Genomic DNA, 19,511 nt, shown 5'->3' on the forward strand with positions numbered 1-19,511 from the left:
TTGCTTAAGGTGCATCAACTTTCAGCCTGTATTATGTTTTTATTGCTCCATTTTTTTTTCAGATTTCTGAGAGCTAGAGAAAAATTTGGCCATTATTATATGCTAGTGCCGTAGTGCTCCGTACATTGTGTGTTGAATGGTGAATGGTGCATACATATGCGTCTCCTGTTTGTATTCATTTAAATGCAAAGAGCACATCTAATAAACTGAAATTACATCTGTATTGCGCTGCTATTTCCTGTTATATGGGCGGGGTCTGGCGACTTTTTGAATTAATATTTACTTTGTGTGTAAAATTCTAGAACATTTCATGTTCTTGTGGCGGGAGCAGCGCAGCACGAAACAAAGAAGAGAGGCGGGAATCAACGCTGACTAACAACCAGGTTTTTAATCCACGTTCCATCGAATATATACATCTCGCTCGTGCAATAAGGAAAGGACAGAAGCATGACAAACGCATAAGATGTACACGTGGTAAAAGATTAGGACAGCGCACGCAAATAATCAATTTCTCTGTCACGAAGCGCTATCGAAAGTATGCTGACGCATATACGTCGCTCTTTTGTCGATTGGTGAAGGCTTTTTCAATCTCCCTAGTCCGTTGATCAAAATACGATCAAAATACGAGCCGCATTGACGAGATCCTGTCATCATGAGGTTCAAGGCAGTTTTTGACACCCAGAACCGTCGGCTGAAAGCAGCAGGTTGTGCGACGAGGCTGCTATGCAGTGTCGCTGAAGGGATTCTGCAAGCGCCTAGAGGCAGAAAATATGTCACAACCACATCAGAATAAAGGAAGCCGCACGCGGTCATTCCTTGCATTAATGGCAGTTCCCACAGTCTCAAAAGGCAAGAGCTGGTGTAAAAGTGCTCATGTCAGCACCCAACAAGTTAAGGAGCCTGCGCGCCAGTCAAAAGCGAGCAAAGAAAAAAAATCAATGCAAGAAAAAACACCTGAAAAAACATGTGAAATGTGTGAAAAGCGGAGTTTATGAAATACCTCTGTCATGCGGACGCACCAACATTGGTCAAACAGGGCGCTGTTTGAATAAACGGTTTCGAGAGCACAAAATGTCCCTAAAGAGCGCCATCAGCAGTGAATTAGCAAAACATTGCAGAGAGCATGAATGCGCTCAGCAGCTTATCAACACAATGGTCATCCCGTCGTATTTTGATCAACGGACCAGGGAGATTGAAGAAGCCTTCAACATCCGACCAAAGAGCGACATATGCGTCTGCATACCTTCAATAGCGCTTCGTGACAGAGAAATTGATTATCTGCGTGCGATGTCTTAATATTTCATCACGTGTACATCTTATACGTTTTTCATGCTTCTTTCTTTTCCTTCTTATACGAGCGAGATGTATATATTCGACGAACGTGCATTAAAAATCTGGTTGTTATTCAGCGTCGTTTGGTTTGGTTGGTTTATGGGAGTTTAACGTCCCAAAGCGACTCAGGCTATGAGAGACGCCGTAGTGAAGGGCTCCGGAAATTTCGACCACCTGGGGTTCTTTAACGTGCACTGACATCGCACAGTACACGGGCTTCTAGAATTTCGCCTCCATCGAAATTCGACCGCCGCAGCCGGGATCGAACCCGCGTCTTTCGGGCCGGCAGCCGATCGCCGTAACCACTCAGCCACCGCGGCGGCTTTATTCAGCGTCGTGTCCCGCCTCTCTCTTTGTCTCGTGCTGCGCTGCTCCCGTCACAAGATCATGCACCAACCAGCCCAAATTTTCACCTTGTTAAAGCACATTTAAAGTAAACAGGTAAGTCTGAATGGCCTAGCCAGCAAGCATTCACGCGAGTTGACTATCTGGTGGTGCATTACACCACCTGTAACGTAAGCATGTGCCTGAAATTTGGCACATATGTGCGCTTAGATGCCTGAAGTCTGCATGAAAAAGAAGAAATAATTTTATTGAGCCAGAGCCGAGAAATCTAGCATAAACCTTTTGGGGCTGTCCCTGGGACGCACAACTTTTTGGACACGGCTAGTTGTGGGGACGTTTTTTGGACGTCTTCGGGAAAAATGAGAACCTCCTGGGGACATTCCAAATGTCCTGATGGGATATTTCTGGGAAATTTTGAGGAGGTTTTGTGTTTTTTGGGGTATTTCGGTGACATACGCTGCAAGCTTGACCTCCAGCTCCAGAAAGCGTCCCGACTTCGGCCCGCGGAAACCTCTTCGCTTGGAGTCGCAATCGAAGATTTTGTCTCGCTGCTTCCGCCACTCCCGCACCAACTCAGAAACGTCGAACTTGCGGCCCGCCGCGCAGTTGTTGGTTTCTTCGGCGTAAATGATGGCCTCCCTCTTGAACGCTGCAGTGAATGAGCGCCGAATGCTTTTCGAACCTGGAGAGCTCACGGCGAAGCACGCGGCCGGCAGTCGAGTCAAAAGCACGAACTCCAAGCATCACCAAACAAAGAGTGATCGGTGTCGGGCCGTCGGCTCTTCCAGCAAACATAGGCATTCCCCAGAAGCGCCGCTGTTACGTATTGCGCAACCAACTGAAATAGCGGCTCTTCCATCAGCTAGCGACACTCCCGGGCGCTGGCGCAGACTCCGCGATTGGAACAGCGGGACAGCGGCCCTTCCCGCGAGTGAAATGAACTGAAATTGGTTTTGGGGGGAAGGAAGTGGCGGAGTATTTGTCTCAAATATCGACGGAAACCCAGTTGTAAGGGAAGAGATAAAGGAGGGAGTGAAAGAAGAAAGGAAGAACGCGGTGCCGTAGTGAAGGGCTCCCGAATAATTTCGACCACCTGGGGATCTTTAACCTGCTGTACTGACATCGCACAGCACACGGGCGCCTTTGCGTTTCGCTTCCATCGAAACGCTGCCGCCGCGGTCGGGTTCTAACCCGGGTATCCTGTTCAGTAGCACTGAACCATCGCGGTGGTTAACGGTGTGCGCAGTAAAAATAAAAAATGAAAAATCCTGGCCAAAAAGCCCGCGGAATACCTGAATGCTACGCTTGGAGCCGTAGAGCAAACAAAAACTTCTAACATCGCAGTAGCGTCCCTGATAGATTGTTTTTTTTTTGCTTTTATTGGCAGTTCAAGGTTTCGTTTCGATTGTAAGTCGACCCCCCCCCCCCAACTTCGGAATTTTAAATTTCAAAAAAGGGTCGACTTACAATCGTGTAAATACGGTACATATCCAATAAGATGAACAAAACCATGCAAAAGGGCAATGACTCACAGTGGCATGCAGTTATATGCAGATGTCTTGGCTGGCCAGATATGTAACGCATTTTATAAAGGGAATAAAAGATACCAGTCACATTCCCGCTGTTGTGAAGAAGTTGATAAAAAAATCAATAAAATAAAAAATGGAGCAATTATAGCGCAGGTACGACCGAAACAGTGAAGTGTTTAATTTTTTTTTATGGTCAAATGTTACTTCAATGTGTTTAATGTTCTTTATTTTTCTACCATTTTTTAATGTTACTCATAAACGTTAGAATAGTCTCCGAACGTTAATGACACATGTCAACAACATAAATGTAACATTCTCGGAAATGGCGAAGCAGTGTCTGGCAACTAACATTATTTGCCTGCTTTGTTTCTTTTTCAGCTTTTTTTTGTATATGTACATTGGGTTCAATAAATAATGACACAGCGAGTTAGAAGTGTTTTCTTTTCACGTTTAACATACGCATGCATTTATGACACCTGACTAGAGCCATTCATCTATCTAATTTGAGATCATTGTTTTCATTACTGTAGACCAGCTTCGCGCCAAGTTTTAAGCAGGTTCTTTGCAGAGATATCGACAGCAGTGCATAGGAAGTACTGTAGACATTAAACTGCCCTCTGTGTGCATCTACTAGATGTACAAATGTTCAGCCGTAATGTCTGTACAACATCCTATTTGAGAGGTTTGAAGTTAGAAGTTTGAAGTTTATTTCTTAAAATACATGAGAAATGCATGCATACACTGATTGATCGTACAGGAAGAGGTCCCAGAGTAATATGCTGTAATGGGTCCTCTTATAATAAAATGGATGAACTAGTGACAATATTTAGCAAGCAACTGCAAACAGTAATGAGTTAAAGCATATCAGGTAAGCACTGTGACGTATTAGATAAAAGTACATATTGAACACAAAAGCCAGAGAAATCAACAATAGGATAAACACAAAACAATTAAAAGAAACAAAAATCAATTAGCCTAGCAGTTGGAAATAAACATATTGAGCTGCAATTTAAATGACAACAAAGAGGAAGCTATTTTAATATCATAAGGCAATGAATTCTAAAGTTTGATGAATGAAAATCCAATTAACTGTATGAATTCTAAAGTTAGTGTGAATTTTCGGAACCAAAAAATTATTCGAATGTGAAAAGCGTGTAGCATTTCAGTTTGTGATGTCCTTTATGAGTATGAATTGCAGATGATTATGATCATTAACTACCCTAAAACCAAATACACTAACGTTGAATTGAATGAGATTATTAAACTAACATTGAATTTAATGAGATTATTAATGCTCAGTACGTTAAGCTCGTTATACAAAGGGGATGTAGGAAAATACCAGTTATTCCATGTTAGAATTCTGACAGCCTGGTTCTGATCAAGTTGAAGAGATGATAAATGGAGACGGCATATATGTCAGCCTCCTAGAAATAATGCAATAATATAGATGGCTATCAATGAACGCATAGTAGAGAGTGATTAAAGTATGCAAGTTAAAGAAATGACGTGCTTTTAGTAATACTCTAATTCCAAATGAAGTCTTTTCTGTAATGCCTGTATATGCCAGTCAAATTTTAAACAAGAATCTAGAACTATGCCATTAAACACGCATTGATCAGTTGGATGGATAGTATGGTAGTTAATATACAGAGGACAAATGTCTTCTCTAATTACGGCCTTGGAGCTTAATATCATAAATTTTGATTTGAGAGAGTTAATCTGAAGCTTGATTTTAGTACACCACGCAGCAACATTAAGATCTTGATTAAGAGTCTTACGGAAAACAAATACTTATTAGATGATGACAGAGTGGTATCATCCGCATACAAAAATCAGGCAGAATAAGTGAGGCAGTTTGGGAGGTCATTAATGAATATTAAAAATAGAAGAGGACTGAGAATTGAAACCTGAGGGACTCCGATGTTGATAGTTCTTTTGTCAGAGAGGAAGCCAGAGAAGCTTGCAATTTTCTCCCGGTTAGGTAGGTATAGCTGCGTAACAGATTTAGTGGGGTTCCAACGATACCGTAACATGCAAGCTTAGAGAAAAGAATGTCATGGTTAATCAAGTCAAATGCTTTTGAGAAATCAAGAAATACTGAACCAACAAAGTTGCCTTTGTCAATTTCTAATTTACACCAGTCAGTAAAATATTTTAAAACCCAGTTCGAAATCCAAATTGTTTAGAATATAAAACATGGAACTTTTCCAAGTAGATTGACAACCTTCGATGAATTAGCTTTTCAATGAATTAGCTTTTCAATAACCTTACTGAAGAAAGGAAGAATAGAAATAGTCTGGTAATTAGAGAATGAACATTTGTTGCCTTTTTTAAACACCGGGATAACCTTGTTCTTTTTTAATTATTGTGGGAAGACATCTGTCATGAATATAAGGTATGTTATGTAGGTTAGCACATCTGCAATGATATCAATTATCGCTTTCACATGACTTCCATGTGAATACTCTCTAGGCCTGCTCCAGATTGCTTGATGCTCATAACAAGGTTTCTTATTTCGTCAGGGAAAGTTGGATAAAGGAAGAATGATTGAGAACAGTGCATGGCTTGGCAAATCAGGAGGCGCTGAAGATGTTTGGAGAGGGAATGAAGAAAAAAAGGAACTACATGTGCTAGCTATTTTGATAGGGTCAGATGGACCCCTCATGATTTATATTATTTATAACATTACTTGAGCTCCTATTAAGGAAAGAATTGATCAAGGGCCATTGTTTTTTGCTATCTGAACCATTGATTATGATTTCATTTTTGTAGTAGTTATTTCTAGAGGCCTTTAATAGCACGTTTAATATGTTACTGCACTGTCTATAGCACTTTTTGAGACGAATATTCAGAGGCTACTTTTTAAATTTTTTATACAGGTTCTCCTTCTGTGAGTTAACCAGGGGTATTGAGACGATGCATAATTTTTCTAGCATCGTAAAGACGTAGAAGATGATTATAGACATTCAGTGAGAATGTTCCTGAATTCAGTATATGCCAACTCCGCATAAAATAATGAGGTGATATTTGTCCAAGCTGAGTTTCTTCTTACTTGGATAAACTTACAATAATCAAATATGGTCTTAACAAAGGAGCTATTGCCAATGCATGGACTGCTGTCGAAGCGGAGAAGTATGGTGAAGTGATCAGTAATACTAACCTGAAGAAGAAATGCTGACGGAGGAAAAAGGAGGTTGGTTAAAATATGGTCAACCATAGTTCCTGAATCATTTGTAGGGTATCGAGTGGGAATGTAAAGCAGAGATTCAGTGCTGCACCCTTGATACCAAAAAACATACTGGGGCTTGATGGGGGAAGTTGGATCTAACAATTTGATATTAATATCTCCCATGAGAACAATAGACTTGCTTTCTTTCGAAATAATATCAAGAATATTACTAAGGCCTTCACAAAAAGCAGGTGTGGATGAATGGGGAGATCGGTAAATGAAAAATGAAAATTAGTTTTTGGGGAAAGGAAATGGCGCTGTAGCTGTCTCGCATATCGGCGGACACCTGAACCGCGGCGCAGTAAGGGAAGAAGCCAAATATAGTATTTTTATTATCAGTACCTAAAACACTGTGCTCGACCTCAATCCAAACTGACTCACAGTCATCGACACGCATATAGAGATCGAGCCTCCGTTTATACCTTATTCCTGGGAGAATGAAGATGCCATGAGGAGAAGAAGCATGATGATTATATTCAGGAGAGTAAGAAGAAAAATAGTGTAGGTTGCGGTCGGAATCACACAGCCAGGTCTCCGAGAAGCATATAATCGAAATTTAGGGATGAAGACACGATGATAAAAGCAGTTGAAATTCAGGAAAGTGTTTGCGAAGACTGCGAGGATTAAAATGAGTAGCAGAATGATAAGACCTATTAAAAATGGAATTAACACTAATGTAGGACATGATGAGCTCTATAAATAACAATAAATCTCAGCCCAACCAAAAACGCTCAAATCGGATTCATTCCTGATCCGATAAACATTGCCATCAGAAGTCTGTCTAGCCTTTATCACAAATTCATCGGTCCACAAAAATTCCCAACCTTTTCCTTTGTTCAGTTTCAAAGCTTTACTAATTTACAACTGCTTGCTATGGAGGGTCAAATGATCATTCACAAACACTGGCTTACTATTTGTAGTGCTGGAGCCAATGTCACTTGTTTGCACGCAAGCTTTGTGGGCTTTATGATGAATTCAGAATTCAGAGTGCAGGAATGAAATCGGGCTATTAAGTGCTTGAACTCGGAATTAGAGGGGACTCTGTGGACAACCTCAATGTCTGTTGCCGAGACAGGACAGTCAGTTTTAGTAGCGATAGACTGAAGAATAGACGAGCACTCTTCACCCTGTGTGACAGGAACGCCCTTGATTTCTATGTTACTTTTACGGGAGTGTTGCTCCATGTCAGCAAGTCGTTTCTCCAGGGATCATTGCGTGCACTCAAGGTTTTGTTGGCAATGGTACAGATGCATTTCTGATAATCCACTGTGCATCCCCTCAATGCTGTGTGAACAAATCTGGATAACTACTCGACATGTCCAGCAAGTGCCGTATTTGAGAGAGAGAGAAGGTTTATTGACGGGAAAGGCACAAGCTGGCCGGAAAAAATAAATATCTGGCCTGCTACTCTGCACTGGGGAACGGGAAAAGGAGAAAAAAGAGGGTCACGATGGGGGGTGATGATGATGGGAGGAGGCAGCTGAAAATATACATAAAAAAACAAGGCACACTTCCTAACATCACAAACGCGAGGCAAGGCCCGTGGCGCTTAAAAACCGGGAGAGCACTCGCGTTGCTTGCACAGTCTAAAGACTGTATGCGGTTATATGGGACCCTGCACAAGCATGCAGGCCTGCCAGTTGTGACGGCACAAGCAACGCTTTGCAATAACCAGCAACGAGGGCGACACTTCATACCTCCGAACGAATATCATGCAGCCAAGCATATATACCCATTACTGAGGGACGTCACATGAGTGATAGTGGCGAATGGGTAAGAACCAAAGTCTTCAGACAAAATAATGGGGCTGTTCATGCAGTCTGTGGCGAGTGCTATCTAAGAGATGTGTTCGAAAAGTACTGCTATAGTTGAAAGACATCTTTATGGTAAACACAGTGGGCAAAGTTCTGGAAATCTGTGATCAAAATATATTTGCAATGTCGTTTTATAGTTACGACCAGAGGTGGGCAAATGCCCTCATTTGTACTTTTCCTCCCTCACCCTAACTTTTGAATCCATGGCCCTCCCTCACCCTTGCCCTCATTTTGAAATGTTATCTGGCCCTCCCTCGCTCTCGCCCTCACATCGTTGGTCCTCCCTCACCCTCACTAACAGTCATTTTAAAATTAGAGTTATATTTTCTAGTCTGCAACTTCTGGCGACATTACTCAGTAATAAGCATACAAGACAAGCCCTCAAGGCACCATTGGGCGAGAGGCTAGATGTTTATACTGTTGCGTGTGTGCGGGTACATGTGTGTGAGCTGTTTGAGCTAATACGTGAGACAAAACCGAGACAGTTACGAGTTGGCCCGAGAATATCACTCCGGCTTTACTTCTGGCACGCACTGCATGCATACATGTGGCCTGCACTGTATTTATTTCGACAGCACTCACTGTTGAACTTTGTTCCAGAAAAAAAAATACCAATTACTTCCTTTTCCAGTTCCTCGCTGTCTCCTCGCCAAGCTGTTTTACTCCGTACGTGATCAGGTTATTTCTCCTGCCTCTGTTTTCTAAATCGTCTGTCTGTTTCCTAACTGTACTAATTAAGCTGCCCCTGATGTTCCGATGTTGCCGATTCCATGTATTTTACCTTCGTGGCTAAGACATTTAGGCCCGACAACTGTTTCTCAACACCATCAATTCGCTCAGTGAAACCGGAAAGTTATTGTCAGTTATGTTTTGAGACGCCTTTTAGTTCATTTGAATATATTCTCAATCTTATAAATGTCATGCTTAAAAAAATGCTGTTGCGACGGCGTAGTGGTCTTAAGTAGCGGCCAGCGGAACTGATTTTTTGGTGCCACCGCGAGTTCGGATCCCGCTTCCCCAGCTTTAATTTTTTTTTTCTCTCTTCCCCCGGTGCGGTGCCGGCTTTCCGCTGCCGTGAGACTCTTATGCGGTCGCTTAAAATAAAACATTATTGAGGCCACTTCAAAATCAAACGGCTCGCTAAAATGCAGCATTTGGGCAGAATAATTGTAATCACTAACTCCCCGAGTCTGGAGTGAACGATTCCTGTGTTCGCCATTTTAGTGCTCTAGCGCTTCCACTCCGCCGAAAAGTGGTTGTCTGTCTGTACGAAGCCTGCTTCTAGCACGTACGTTGTGACGTCATAACAAACTGCCCATCGGATTGTGAGCCCACCGTGGCAGTTCAGTTTAATGATTAGTCGCGAGAGATGCCCAAGGAACAACATAGGTTTCACAAGCCCTACCGTTGGCAGCACCTGCCATCACAGGGCAGTGGCGCGTGGCTTAACCTCTACGCGTCCCTTCCAGGTATCTGTGAATTTAGAGAATGGCCAATTCTATCGCAGTACAAGTCTAAAATGATGCAATAACACGCAAACTTACATCATATGACATGCCAACCAAAGAAAGCATGTTCAGGCCAAGCAACAGCACAGAAAGTCAAGATAAACCATGCATGCGAAACAGGACTAACGGGGCTAGCGCACGATAATTCTTGGTTACCCCCAAGCCAAACCGCCAGTGATTTTGTTGCTTGGACGTCTACGCCTTACTCAAACACTGAGTGTCAATTCACTACTATGCCTGCTAGAAATTTGGTTCATAAAATCAGGCGCGCGATTGCGCGGTCACAGGTCTTACTAGGAACAGAAATAAACCAAGAGATGTTGTTATTTGGAGAGCATGTAACTTTTTTTCTTTTTTAGCACATCGTACATTGCAAGGCGGAGCGAGCGATGATTCAGATCAAGGTGGTTAAAGTGCTGCTTTATTTTCATGGTAAGACTACAGTGGTCGCCTTTGCCCTCTACACTGCGGCACCGCTTTCCTATACCGCAGTTCCAGAGAAAATAGAATATAGACAGAAGATATGACTGTACCGAACTATTCACTGCGTGAATAAAAAAAATGCACACCAACGCCGCCAACAGGCTTTGATTTGACAGTGGAATTTCTCAAAAGCATTTTTTTGCGCTGCAGCTAATTCTGTGAATCGTCACTTCATGAGCTGAAATCGGACTTAGTACTGTCGAAGAAGGCCTAAAACTGGGGAATTCAACAGGCTTACTAGGTATAATTTCTACATGTTTTACTCTACTCTCTGATCATCCTACAGACTCGGGGCTGATAATGAAAATGGTGACTGCGGTGCCACGGTTCCCGCTAGACTGGCGGCCACCGCACGGCCCGACCAGTGGCCCCTTGTTAGCGCACTATACAGAGTGTTTCACCGAATACTTAACTCAATTAAAAAGAAGGTTTATGATTTAGAATAGCGCTTTTTTCGGCGGTGTAGTACATTACGGCGACGGAGAAGGTGTGCTGCACCCTCGTTTCGTGTTCGCCTCGTGTAGCTCCAGAGTGCAGAAACTACGTCTTCCTCGAGATCTTCACCCTAAGAAGTAGCGCTTTAAAACGGGAATTCATAACGTGCGGCACAGACAAAAGCGCTAGCCGGGTGTACGGTTCAGGCCACCACCCTCGCCCTCAAACAGTGAATTCTGCCCTTCCTCATCCTCACCTCACCATGTCTTTCCTCTCTCACCCCCATCCTCACGTATTTTCATCCGCCCATCCTTCCTCACCCTCACCTCACCGAGTGAAATCCTCATGAGGTGAGGGTGAGGGTGCCCTCATGAGGGTTCGCCCTCGTGACGATGCCCATCTCTGGTTACGACTCATAACGTTTAGAAAACTATATTAAAACAATGTTTATTAGAGCGTTAAAATAGCGTTTTCTGTACAACTTAAACGTTCTAGTTAACTTTTAATGTTAATATAACAATACAATGCGACAAATAACATTACTGCAACTTGTAGGGCATTTTTATAACACTTTTCTAATGTTCGGTGCTACCTGGGAGGATATATAGCTTACAAATTTGGTTTATACCTGACGAGACAGCTTTAAACTTGTGAATTAAAAATGAATCCCTGACTTCTCGATCGTAGTGATTGAAACCCATATTCCAAAATGGTGGTTTTTAATTTAATTATGAATTATGAGTGACCCGAACGATTTGTATGCTTAGATAATGACAGGTTGCGTAGACTTGCATTGTGAGCCTTATGGTTGTTAAAGATGTCTGAAAGATCTGAAAGATGTCGCAATTTGACCTATATCTTGCAGTATATTATCGTTCAGGATGTGGCCGTCCTCGGAAAGGTGCGCTGTATCGACCACAGAATGGTAAGGTCTCGAATTAGATCAGACTTGAAGATGGAACGAAAGAAGCTAGTGAAGAGGAAGTCCATTAACGAGTTAGCAGTAAGAGGGAAAGTACAGGAATTCAGGATATCGCTGCAGAACAGATATTCGGCTTTAACTGAGGAAGACGATCTTGATGTTCATACAATGAACGATAATCTGACAGCCATCATTACGGAGTGCGCAGTAGAAGTAGGCGGTAATACAGTTCCACAGGATACCGGCAAGCTATCTCAGGTGACGAAAGATCTGATTAAGAAACGCCAAAGCATGAAGGCAACTAACCCTACCGACAGAGTAGAACTGACAGAGCTTTCGAGGTTAATAAATAAGCGCAAGGTAGCCGACATAAGGAAGTTTAATATGGAGAGAATCGAGCATGCTCTAAAGAACGGGGTAGCCTAAAAGCGGTGAAGAGGAAACTAGGCATAGGCAAAAACCAGATGTATGCGTTAAGAGACAAGGAGGGCAATGTCATTAGCAATATGGATAAGATAGTTAAAATAGCCGAAGAGTTCTACACAAATCTGTACAGTAGCCAATGTAATCAGAACGTTAATGAGAGATACAGTAGCGCACAGCAAGGCGTCATCCCGCCAGTAACGAAAGAGGAAGTAAAGAAAGCCTTAGGAGCAATGGAAATGGGAAAAGCAGCTGGGGATGAGGGTCAGGTAACAGCAGATCTGTTGAAGGATGGAGGGGAGATCGTGCTAGAAAAACTAGCCACCCTGTATACGTAATGCCTAATGACCTCCACAGTACCAGAAGCTTGTAAGAATGCAAACATTATCTTAATTCATAAGAAGGGAGGCGCCAAGGACTTGAAAAAAAAAACAGACCGATCAGCTTACAAGATATTTACTAAGGTAATCGCTAATAGAGTCAGGGAAACCTTAGACTTTAATCAACCAAATGATCAGGCAGGCTTTCGTAAAGGGTATTCCACAATAGATCATATTCACACCATCAATCAGGAACCGTTTATTGGGAAGACCAGCGCTCACAAAGAACTGAATGACTCGGCGGCGGCGTAGCAACAAGCATGCTCGGCGGTCGTCGATCAGAATGGTCGCCGCTCTCGGCCGTGCTCAATTTAAAGGCGACAGGAGAGTTTCGAGATGGGCCCGCGAGCAGAAGCCACAACAGTCTGGAACAACGTACAGAATCGGCTCCGCCTAGGTTCGATCAATCGAGTCGATCAATTTAGTCGCGCGTCTCGTGTCACAAACCGAGCGATAAAGCCTCGTGTCGGCAGCTTGGAAGAATGATCGAACAACCAATAAAAATTTTTGCGGCATTACTCCCCTCTAAAAGAACCGATGCTTTCTAGAAAGCATCGACCCGATGCTTTCTAACGAAAGCAAATTTGGCCAGAAATGAGCAAACTGAAAAAACAATCATTGAAAATGCAAGCACACTGTCTATTAGCGCGCACAGTAAGGTTTTAGGCGCACAACGTGTACTACAACTCGTCGTGCACGGCCCGCTGAGACGCTGTCACTCCGTCGGGAGCTACTTTGTAGTCGAGCTCTCCAAGTCGACCAACGATTCCGTACGGGCCGAAGTAACGTCCCAAAAGCTTTTCATTCTATCTGCAGCGGTGGATGGGGAGCACACCCATACACGGTCACTCGGCTTGTATTCCGCATGTCTTCAGCGCAGGTTGTAGCGTCGGGCGTAGGTGAGCTGTTGGTCTTTAATGCGCAGGCAGGCCAGGCGTCGTGCTTCTTCCGCGAGCTATAGATTGGCGGCGACGTCGATAAACGTTTTCTTCGGTAACGCTGGGTAGCATGTTGTCAAGCATGGTCGTGGCCTAGCTCCCTGCCATGTACGAGTCTAAAAGACGTTGCTGTGTGGTCTCTTGCACTGCGGTGTTGTAGGGGAAGACGACGTAAGGCAGCATGGCATCCCAGCTCTTGTGTTGGGCATCGGCATACATGGCAAGAAAGTTAGCGATGGTTTTGTTCAGACGCTCCGTAGGACCGTTGGTCTGCGGATGGTGTGCAGTTGTCCTCCGGTGGCTTGTTTGACTGTAGCGCAGGATGGCTTGCGTCAGCTCCGCCGTTAACGCTGTTCCTCTCTCTGTGATGAGCACATCGGGGGCGCCGTGACGCCGCAGAAAGCACTCCACGAAAAATTTGGCGACTTCTGCTGCTATTCCGTTCGGTAGGGCTTTTGCCACGGCGTAGCGGGTCAGGTAGTCGGTCGCTATGATGATCCACCTATCTCCAGACGGTGACGTTGGGGAAAGGGCCAAGCAGGACCATGCCGACCTGCTGAATGGGCCTTGAGGGAAGTTCAATAGGGTTCAGAAACCCTGCTGCTCTGCTGGGAGGGTTCTTTCGCCGCTGGCAATGTCGGCAAGTTTTCACTTAACGTGTCAAACAGGCAGATTGTTGGGGCCAGTAATACTTGTCTTGAATGCGGCGGAGGGTTCGAAGAAACCAGAGATGCCCAGCTGTAGGCTAGTCGTGTGAGGCCTAGAGAACTTCTTTGCGAAGACTTGCAGTATACAGTGAGGAGGTAAACGTTTTTTTTTTGGTGCGATTTTCTTCACGAGGTGTCGGGCATCATCATGTACGCAAAACGAAGACAATACCCGCTTGAACGAGGCTTGGGGTAAAGAAACCTTGCGTTCCAAGTACTCGATGATGCGTTGAAGGTCCGGGTCGAAGCGTTACTGCTCTGCAAAAGAGCTGGAGCTGATTGGTCCTACGAAGGCGTCGTCATCGTCGTCCAGCGGCGGTACATATATCTATACAGGGACTCGTGACAGGCAATCGGCACCAGAGTGCTTTCATCCGGACTTGTAAACCACGGTGACGTCGAACTCTTGGAGTCTTAAGCTCCATCAAGCTAGGTTGCCAGACGGGTCCTTTAAGTTGGCCAGCCAGCATAGCGCGCGATGGTCAGTCACAACTTCGAAAGGCCTGCAGGCTGTACAAGTACGGGCAGAAATTCGACGTAGTCCAGATGATAGCGAGGCACCCGTTGTCAGTCGTCGAATAGTTAGTCTCGGCCTTGGATAAAAAAAACAGCCAGCGTACGCGACTGATTTCTCTAGTCCGTCGCTTTCCTGAACAATGACAGCTCCTAGGCCCACGCTGCTTGCGTCGGTGTGAATTTCAGTCTTATGTTCATCAAAGTGCCCGAGGACCGGACGGAAATGTAAAAGACGCTGGAGTTCCTTGAACGCTTCTGCTTTCAGCGCTTCCTATTTAAATGGCACGTCTGTTTTTGTCAGCTGGGTCAGAGGCTCGGCGATGCGCGAAAAATTCTCCACTAGTCGTCGCTAATATGCGCACAGTCCGAGGAACCTGCGTACAGCTTTCTTGTTGACCGGCAGGGGAAACTGTGCAGTAGCAGCTGTTTTCTGCGGGTCTTGGCGTACTCCATCCTGGGTTGCGATGTGGCCTATAGACAGCAGCTCTTCATAGGCAAAGTGGCACTTCTCTGCTTTCAAGGTTAGCCCGGACGAGTTGATTGCTTCCAGAACGGTTCGAAGCCTTTTCAGGTGGCCATCAATGTTCGAGGCGAAGACAACATCATCTAAGTATAGCAGACAAATCTGCCACTTCACTTCCAGTACTGTCTCCTTTACTCGCTGAAACGTCGCTGGCGCTCATCAGAGTCCAAACGGCATCACCTGGAACTCGAAGAAGCCATCTGGTGTGATGAATGCGGTCGGCTCTCGCTCTCTTTCATCGACTTCGATTTGCCATGCAGCCGACTAGAGGTCCATCAAAGAGAAGTACTTGGCGTTGCCTAGCCGGTTCAGTGTGTCGTTGATGCGGGGAAGGGGGTAGACATCCTTCATCGTTATGTTGTTGAAGTGGCCATAATCGACGCAGAATCGAAGTTTGCCATCTTTCTTCCTCACCAAAACAACCGGTGCCGCCCAGGGGCTCTTCGATGGCTAGATGACATCGTCCCGAAGCATTTCTTCCACTTGGTCCCGGATGGCTTGGCGTTCTCGAGGTGACATACGGTATAGGGGCTCTGGCGGAGAGGTTGGGCGTGTTCGTCGGTCACAATGCGATGTTTGGCAATGGGCGTTTGTCGGATCGTTGACAACGAGAAGCACTCGCTGTAGCTTCGAAGCAGACTGCGCCTCTGGTCTCGTCTGTTCAGGGCAGGGCTGGGTTTATGTAGAAGACAGGCGTGTCATCTTCTCTAGGTGAATCATGGGATTTGATCGGACAGAGCGAAGGCGTCGCGAACTTCAGATAGTTCGTCTACGAAAGCTATTGTCGTTCCTGTGTTGACGTGCCGATATCCTTCGCTGAAGTTCGTCAGTACCACTTCAGCTTGTCCATTGCGGATATGGGTGATGCCTTCGGAATGCCGCTTCCTCGTTAAAGGAGCAACCACATGTTCTCCTCGATGGTACTTTCGATTTTCTTAGCTTCCCTGACACCTACGATGACCATGACGCTTGAGCGGGGTGTGACGTTCACTTGTATATTCAGGACACTCAGGCCAGTGTGATGCTCCATGGTCGACATTGAAAGGATGGCTTCGTCCGCCCAAAGCGTGATAAGCTTGTAACGCAGGTCGATGATCGCCTTATGCTCATTAAGGAAATCGATACTGAGCATCCGGCGGTGCGAATTTGTGGGCCATCCCAAGCGGTCGTGACTCCTCACCTCAGTTGCGTGGCGAATGTTTCATTTATCACCGAATAATAGGCTCCCGTATCGATGATGGCCGGCCGTCGATAGCTGCTTCGAAGTCCGATGTCCTGGCTCTTGCTTTGCACGTCGCCCTCGGCGTTGGGTCACGGCTTCGTCGGGTGCGTTTATCATGGCTAGGGCGTGTCGTCGGGGCTTTTATGGGTGGCCGCGTCATTCTGAAGTCCGATCGCGTCGTGGTCGAGCTCGTGTTGGTGTGCGGCGGCGGCGTAGCGGGTGCAGCGTCGTCATACGGCGTGGTCAGTGGAGGATTTTCGTCGTTTCGCTGGTGAACAGCCCCGCCTCCAAAAGTTGCTTTCTTTAGTTTCCCTTTGGGGGCTGGAGGACCTTCCGCGAAGAACCGCTGCGTAGCTGCAGCCCGGCGACGCGAAACGTGATGTAGTCGGGGATTGTGAGCGGAAGGGGCGGCTCGATGACACGTACTCCTCTCGACGCAGGTACTCGTCGATATCCTGTGGTCCTTGGCCGGGACGGGGTCGTGGGGCATCAACTGAGAAGCCACGCAAGCCCATTCTTTTGTATGGGCAGTGCCGAAGAATGTGCTCTGGTTCGCCGCAATGGAAGCAGGGCGGGCGGTGCTGATCGGGGGTCCTCCAGAGGTCAGCTTTTCTTGGCATAGCTTGCAACATACGTGGGCGGGTGGGCGATTAGGGTCTTTCGAGCGATGCATAGGTCTCCTGGCGCAGAGTGGAAGGACGACTTTGGCTGCGCACCGCGGCGGCATAAGTCATGGCCTGAGGGACTTCATTGGGACTCATCGTCTGGCGAACCTCTTCACGAACCTCATCAGTAAGTGGCTCAACCTGAGGTGGCGAAGAAGATGGCAAGGGTCGGCGAAACTCTTCCTGGACCATCTCACGGATGATATCCCGTATACTGTCGTTGGTGGTCGTTGAGGTGTCCGCATGGCTCACAGAGAAGGCTGGTCGCGTCCGGTCGTACTGCCGAGCCCGAATGTCGAAGGTCTTTTGGGTTGTACACGCTTCGGTTGTGAACTCGGCAACGGTTTTAGGTGGGTTTCGAACCAACCCTGCGAAAAATTCTTATCTGAAACCCCGCATCAAGAAGCACACCTTCTCCTCGATCTTGCTAGGGTCTGCGCGTCGGAACAGATGGCACATCTCTTCGACGTACACTAGGGCGGTCTCATTGGGCAGTTGAATGTGCTTCTCGAGCAGTAATTCGGCCTCTTGTTCGCGAACAATGTTTTTAAATGCTTTCAAGAGTTCTTTCCTAAATTCCTTCCACGTTCGCATGGAAGCCTCGTGGTTCTCGTACCAGGTTTTAGCTGGGCCATTCAGGACGATAAAGACGTACCGCAGTTTTGCTTGGTCGTCCCATCGGTTGAACGTCGCCACAGGCTCAAACTGGTCTGGCCATTCCTCGGCGTCTTCATGAGGTAGACCACTGAATACAGGTGCAGCACGTGGTTGAAGAACGAGCGGTGATGATGCAGCGTCGCCCTCCATCTTCAGTAGCAGTGCATGTCCACGGTCCAGCACCTCCACCAGATGTCACGTAGTGGGGATGGCAGTCAGAAAGACAGTGAAAACGGCTTCTAAAAAAAAGTTTCTTGGGCAGACGTGCGCTTACAAAAAGCTGAATTACTTGGCAGCGGCGTAGCAACAAGCGTGCCCGCCGGTCTCGGCTGTCTCAATTTGAAGCCGAAAACGAACTTTCGAGATGCGGCGAGCAAAAAAACGTTGAGATCTCTGCTGCTACCCGCATTTGAGGAATGCAAAAGCATTGACGCCTTCTCGACACTCGTCGCCTCTCTTTGCCTTTCTTTTAGTGGATTGACGTTTGCTTCTAATTAATTAATCTATGTCAATCAAAGTTTTTGTTAGATTAATTATCACTCATCAAACACATTTCAATCCATTTCAAACTTTTTCACTTCTCTGCCTATCTTCCCACTGTTTTGCTGTCCACGGCTGTTTTCTCGTCCACTCAATATATCGACGTCCACGCTATTTCGATGTTTTTTAGACATTATTGGCTCTAATTAACTAATCATCCTACTGACATCAAATTTTTTTGCACATCATCCTCACATCGTCCTCTATCAATCACAACCATTCGTTTGATGCTATCTCTTCTGAGACCGTCACAATCGCTGCGGGCAAGTTTTGGTGACACGCTTTGGTGACACGAACCCGTCGACATAGCCTAGAAATGCTTTCGCATTAATAACCAAAACAGCCTGGAACAACGTAGAATAGGCTCCGCCTGTGTGCGATCAGTCGAGATAAATCTGGTTGTGTCTTGCCATCACAAACCGAGTGCTATAAAGCCGCGTGCCGGCTGCTTGGGAGAATGAACGAACCACAATTAAAAAGCTCTACGTCAATATAAAGATATAAAGCATGTGTGAGGTCCAATTTGAAATATGCGTCGGCACTGTGACACTCTTGACTGTCAACAATCTCAAACGACAGGCTTTTTTAGTCAGAACAGCGCTTTTTTCGGCATAGAGTTGCCAGCTAAGACGTGGTAGCTATAGTTGGATACAACTTAAATCTGCAGTGAAGCTCCGCCCAGATTCAGGACCGGCGCACAGAATTCCTCCACGAGAAAAATGTAGGCCGTTGTTAAAACTTCTCTTGTCACCTAAACAAGAAGCTAACCATGAGAAAAAAGTTATAAGCTCTAGAATTTTGATACCTGGCTGGTTTAATAAAGTCAAATATTAAAAAGCTGATTTCGTTCACTTTTGTGACTGGCTAGCGGAGTAATACAGTACGCCGCGGACCGTGGCCCAGTGTTAACAACTGCTGTTTTTTCAAGTTGTATCCTACTATAGCGCGTATACTGTTAGGCTTCTTATCTATAGGATTGTAGCCCACCGTAAGTATACCCAGATTTTAGAATTTCGAAAATGCCATTCCCATCGTTCCCGTCGGCGCTGCAGCGCAAGACATTTTTTGGGCCACACACGGGTGAATGCGAAATTGCGCGGCCTGGCCAGAAGAGCGCTAGCCACGCCTACAAGTGTCCGATTGGGAGCGGCGAGCGGGCAGAGAGCACGTGTCATGCGCACCGATGTGTGACGCGAATTTTAGTGCGATAGCACTACTTAACACGGGTCCCAGCCAAGAATCCTGTGTGAAGCCTCGGAGCAACAAGTTCGGGTTAGTTCGGAGGAGCGTCGCGCGAACAGATCAGCTTCGCTGGCCACTGCACGAGGGCACTAGGCTGTCGC

The sequence above is a fragment of the Amblyomma americanum genome, chromosome 2, assembly GCF_052857255.1.
Source record: "Amblyomma americanum isolate KBUSLIRL-KWMA chromosome 2, ASM5285725v1, whole genome shotgun sequence".
Taxonomy (NCBI): Eukaryota; Metazoa; Arthropoda; class Arachnida; order Ixodida; family Ixodidae; genus Amblyomma; species Amblyomma americanum.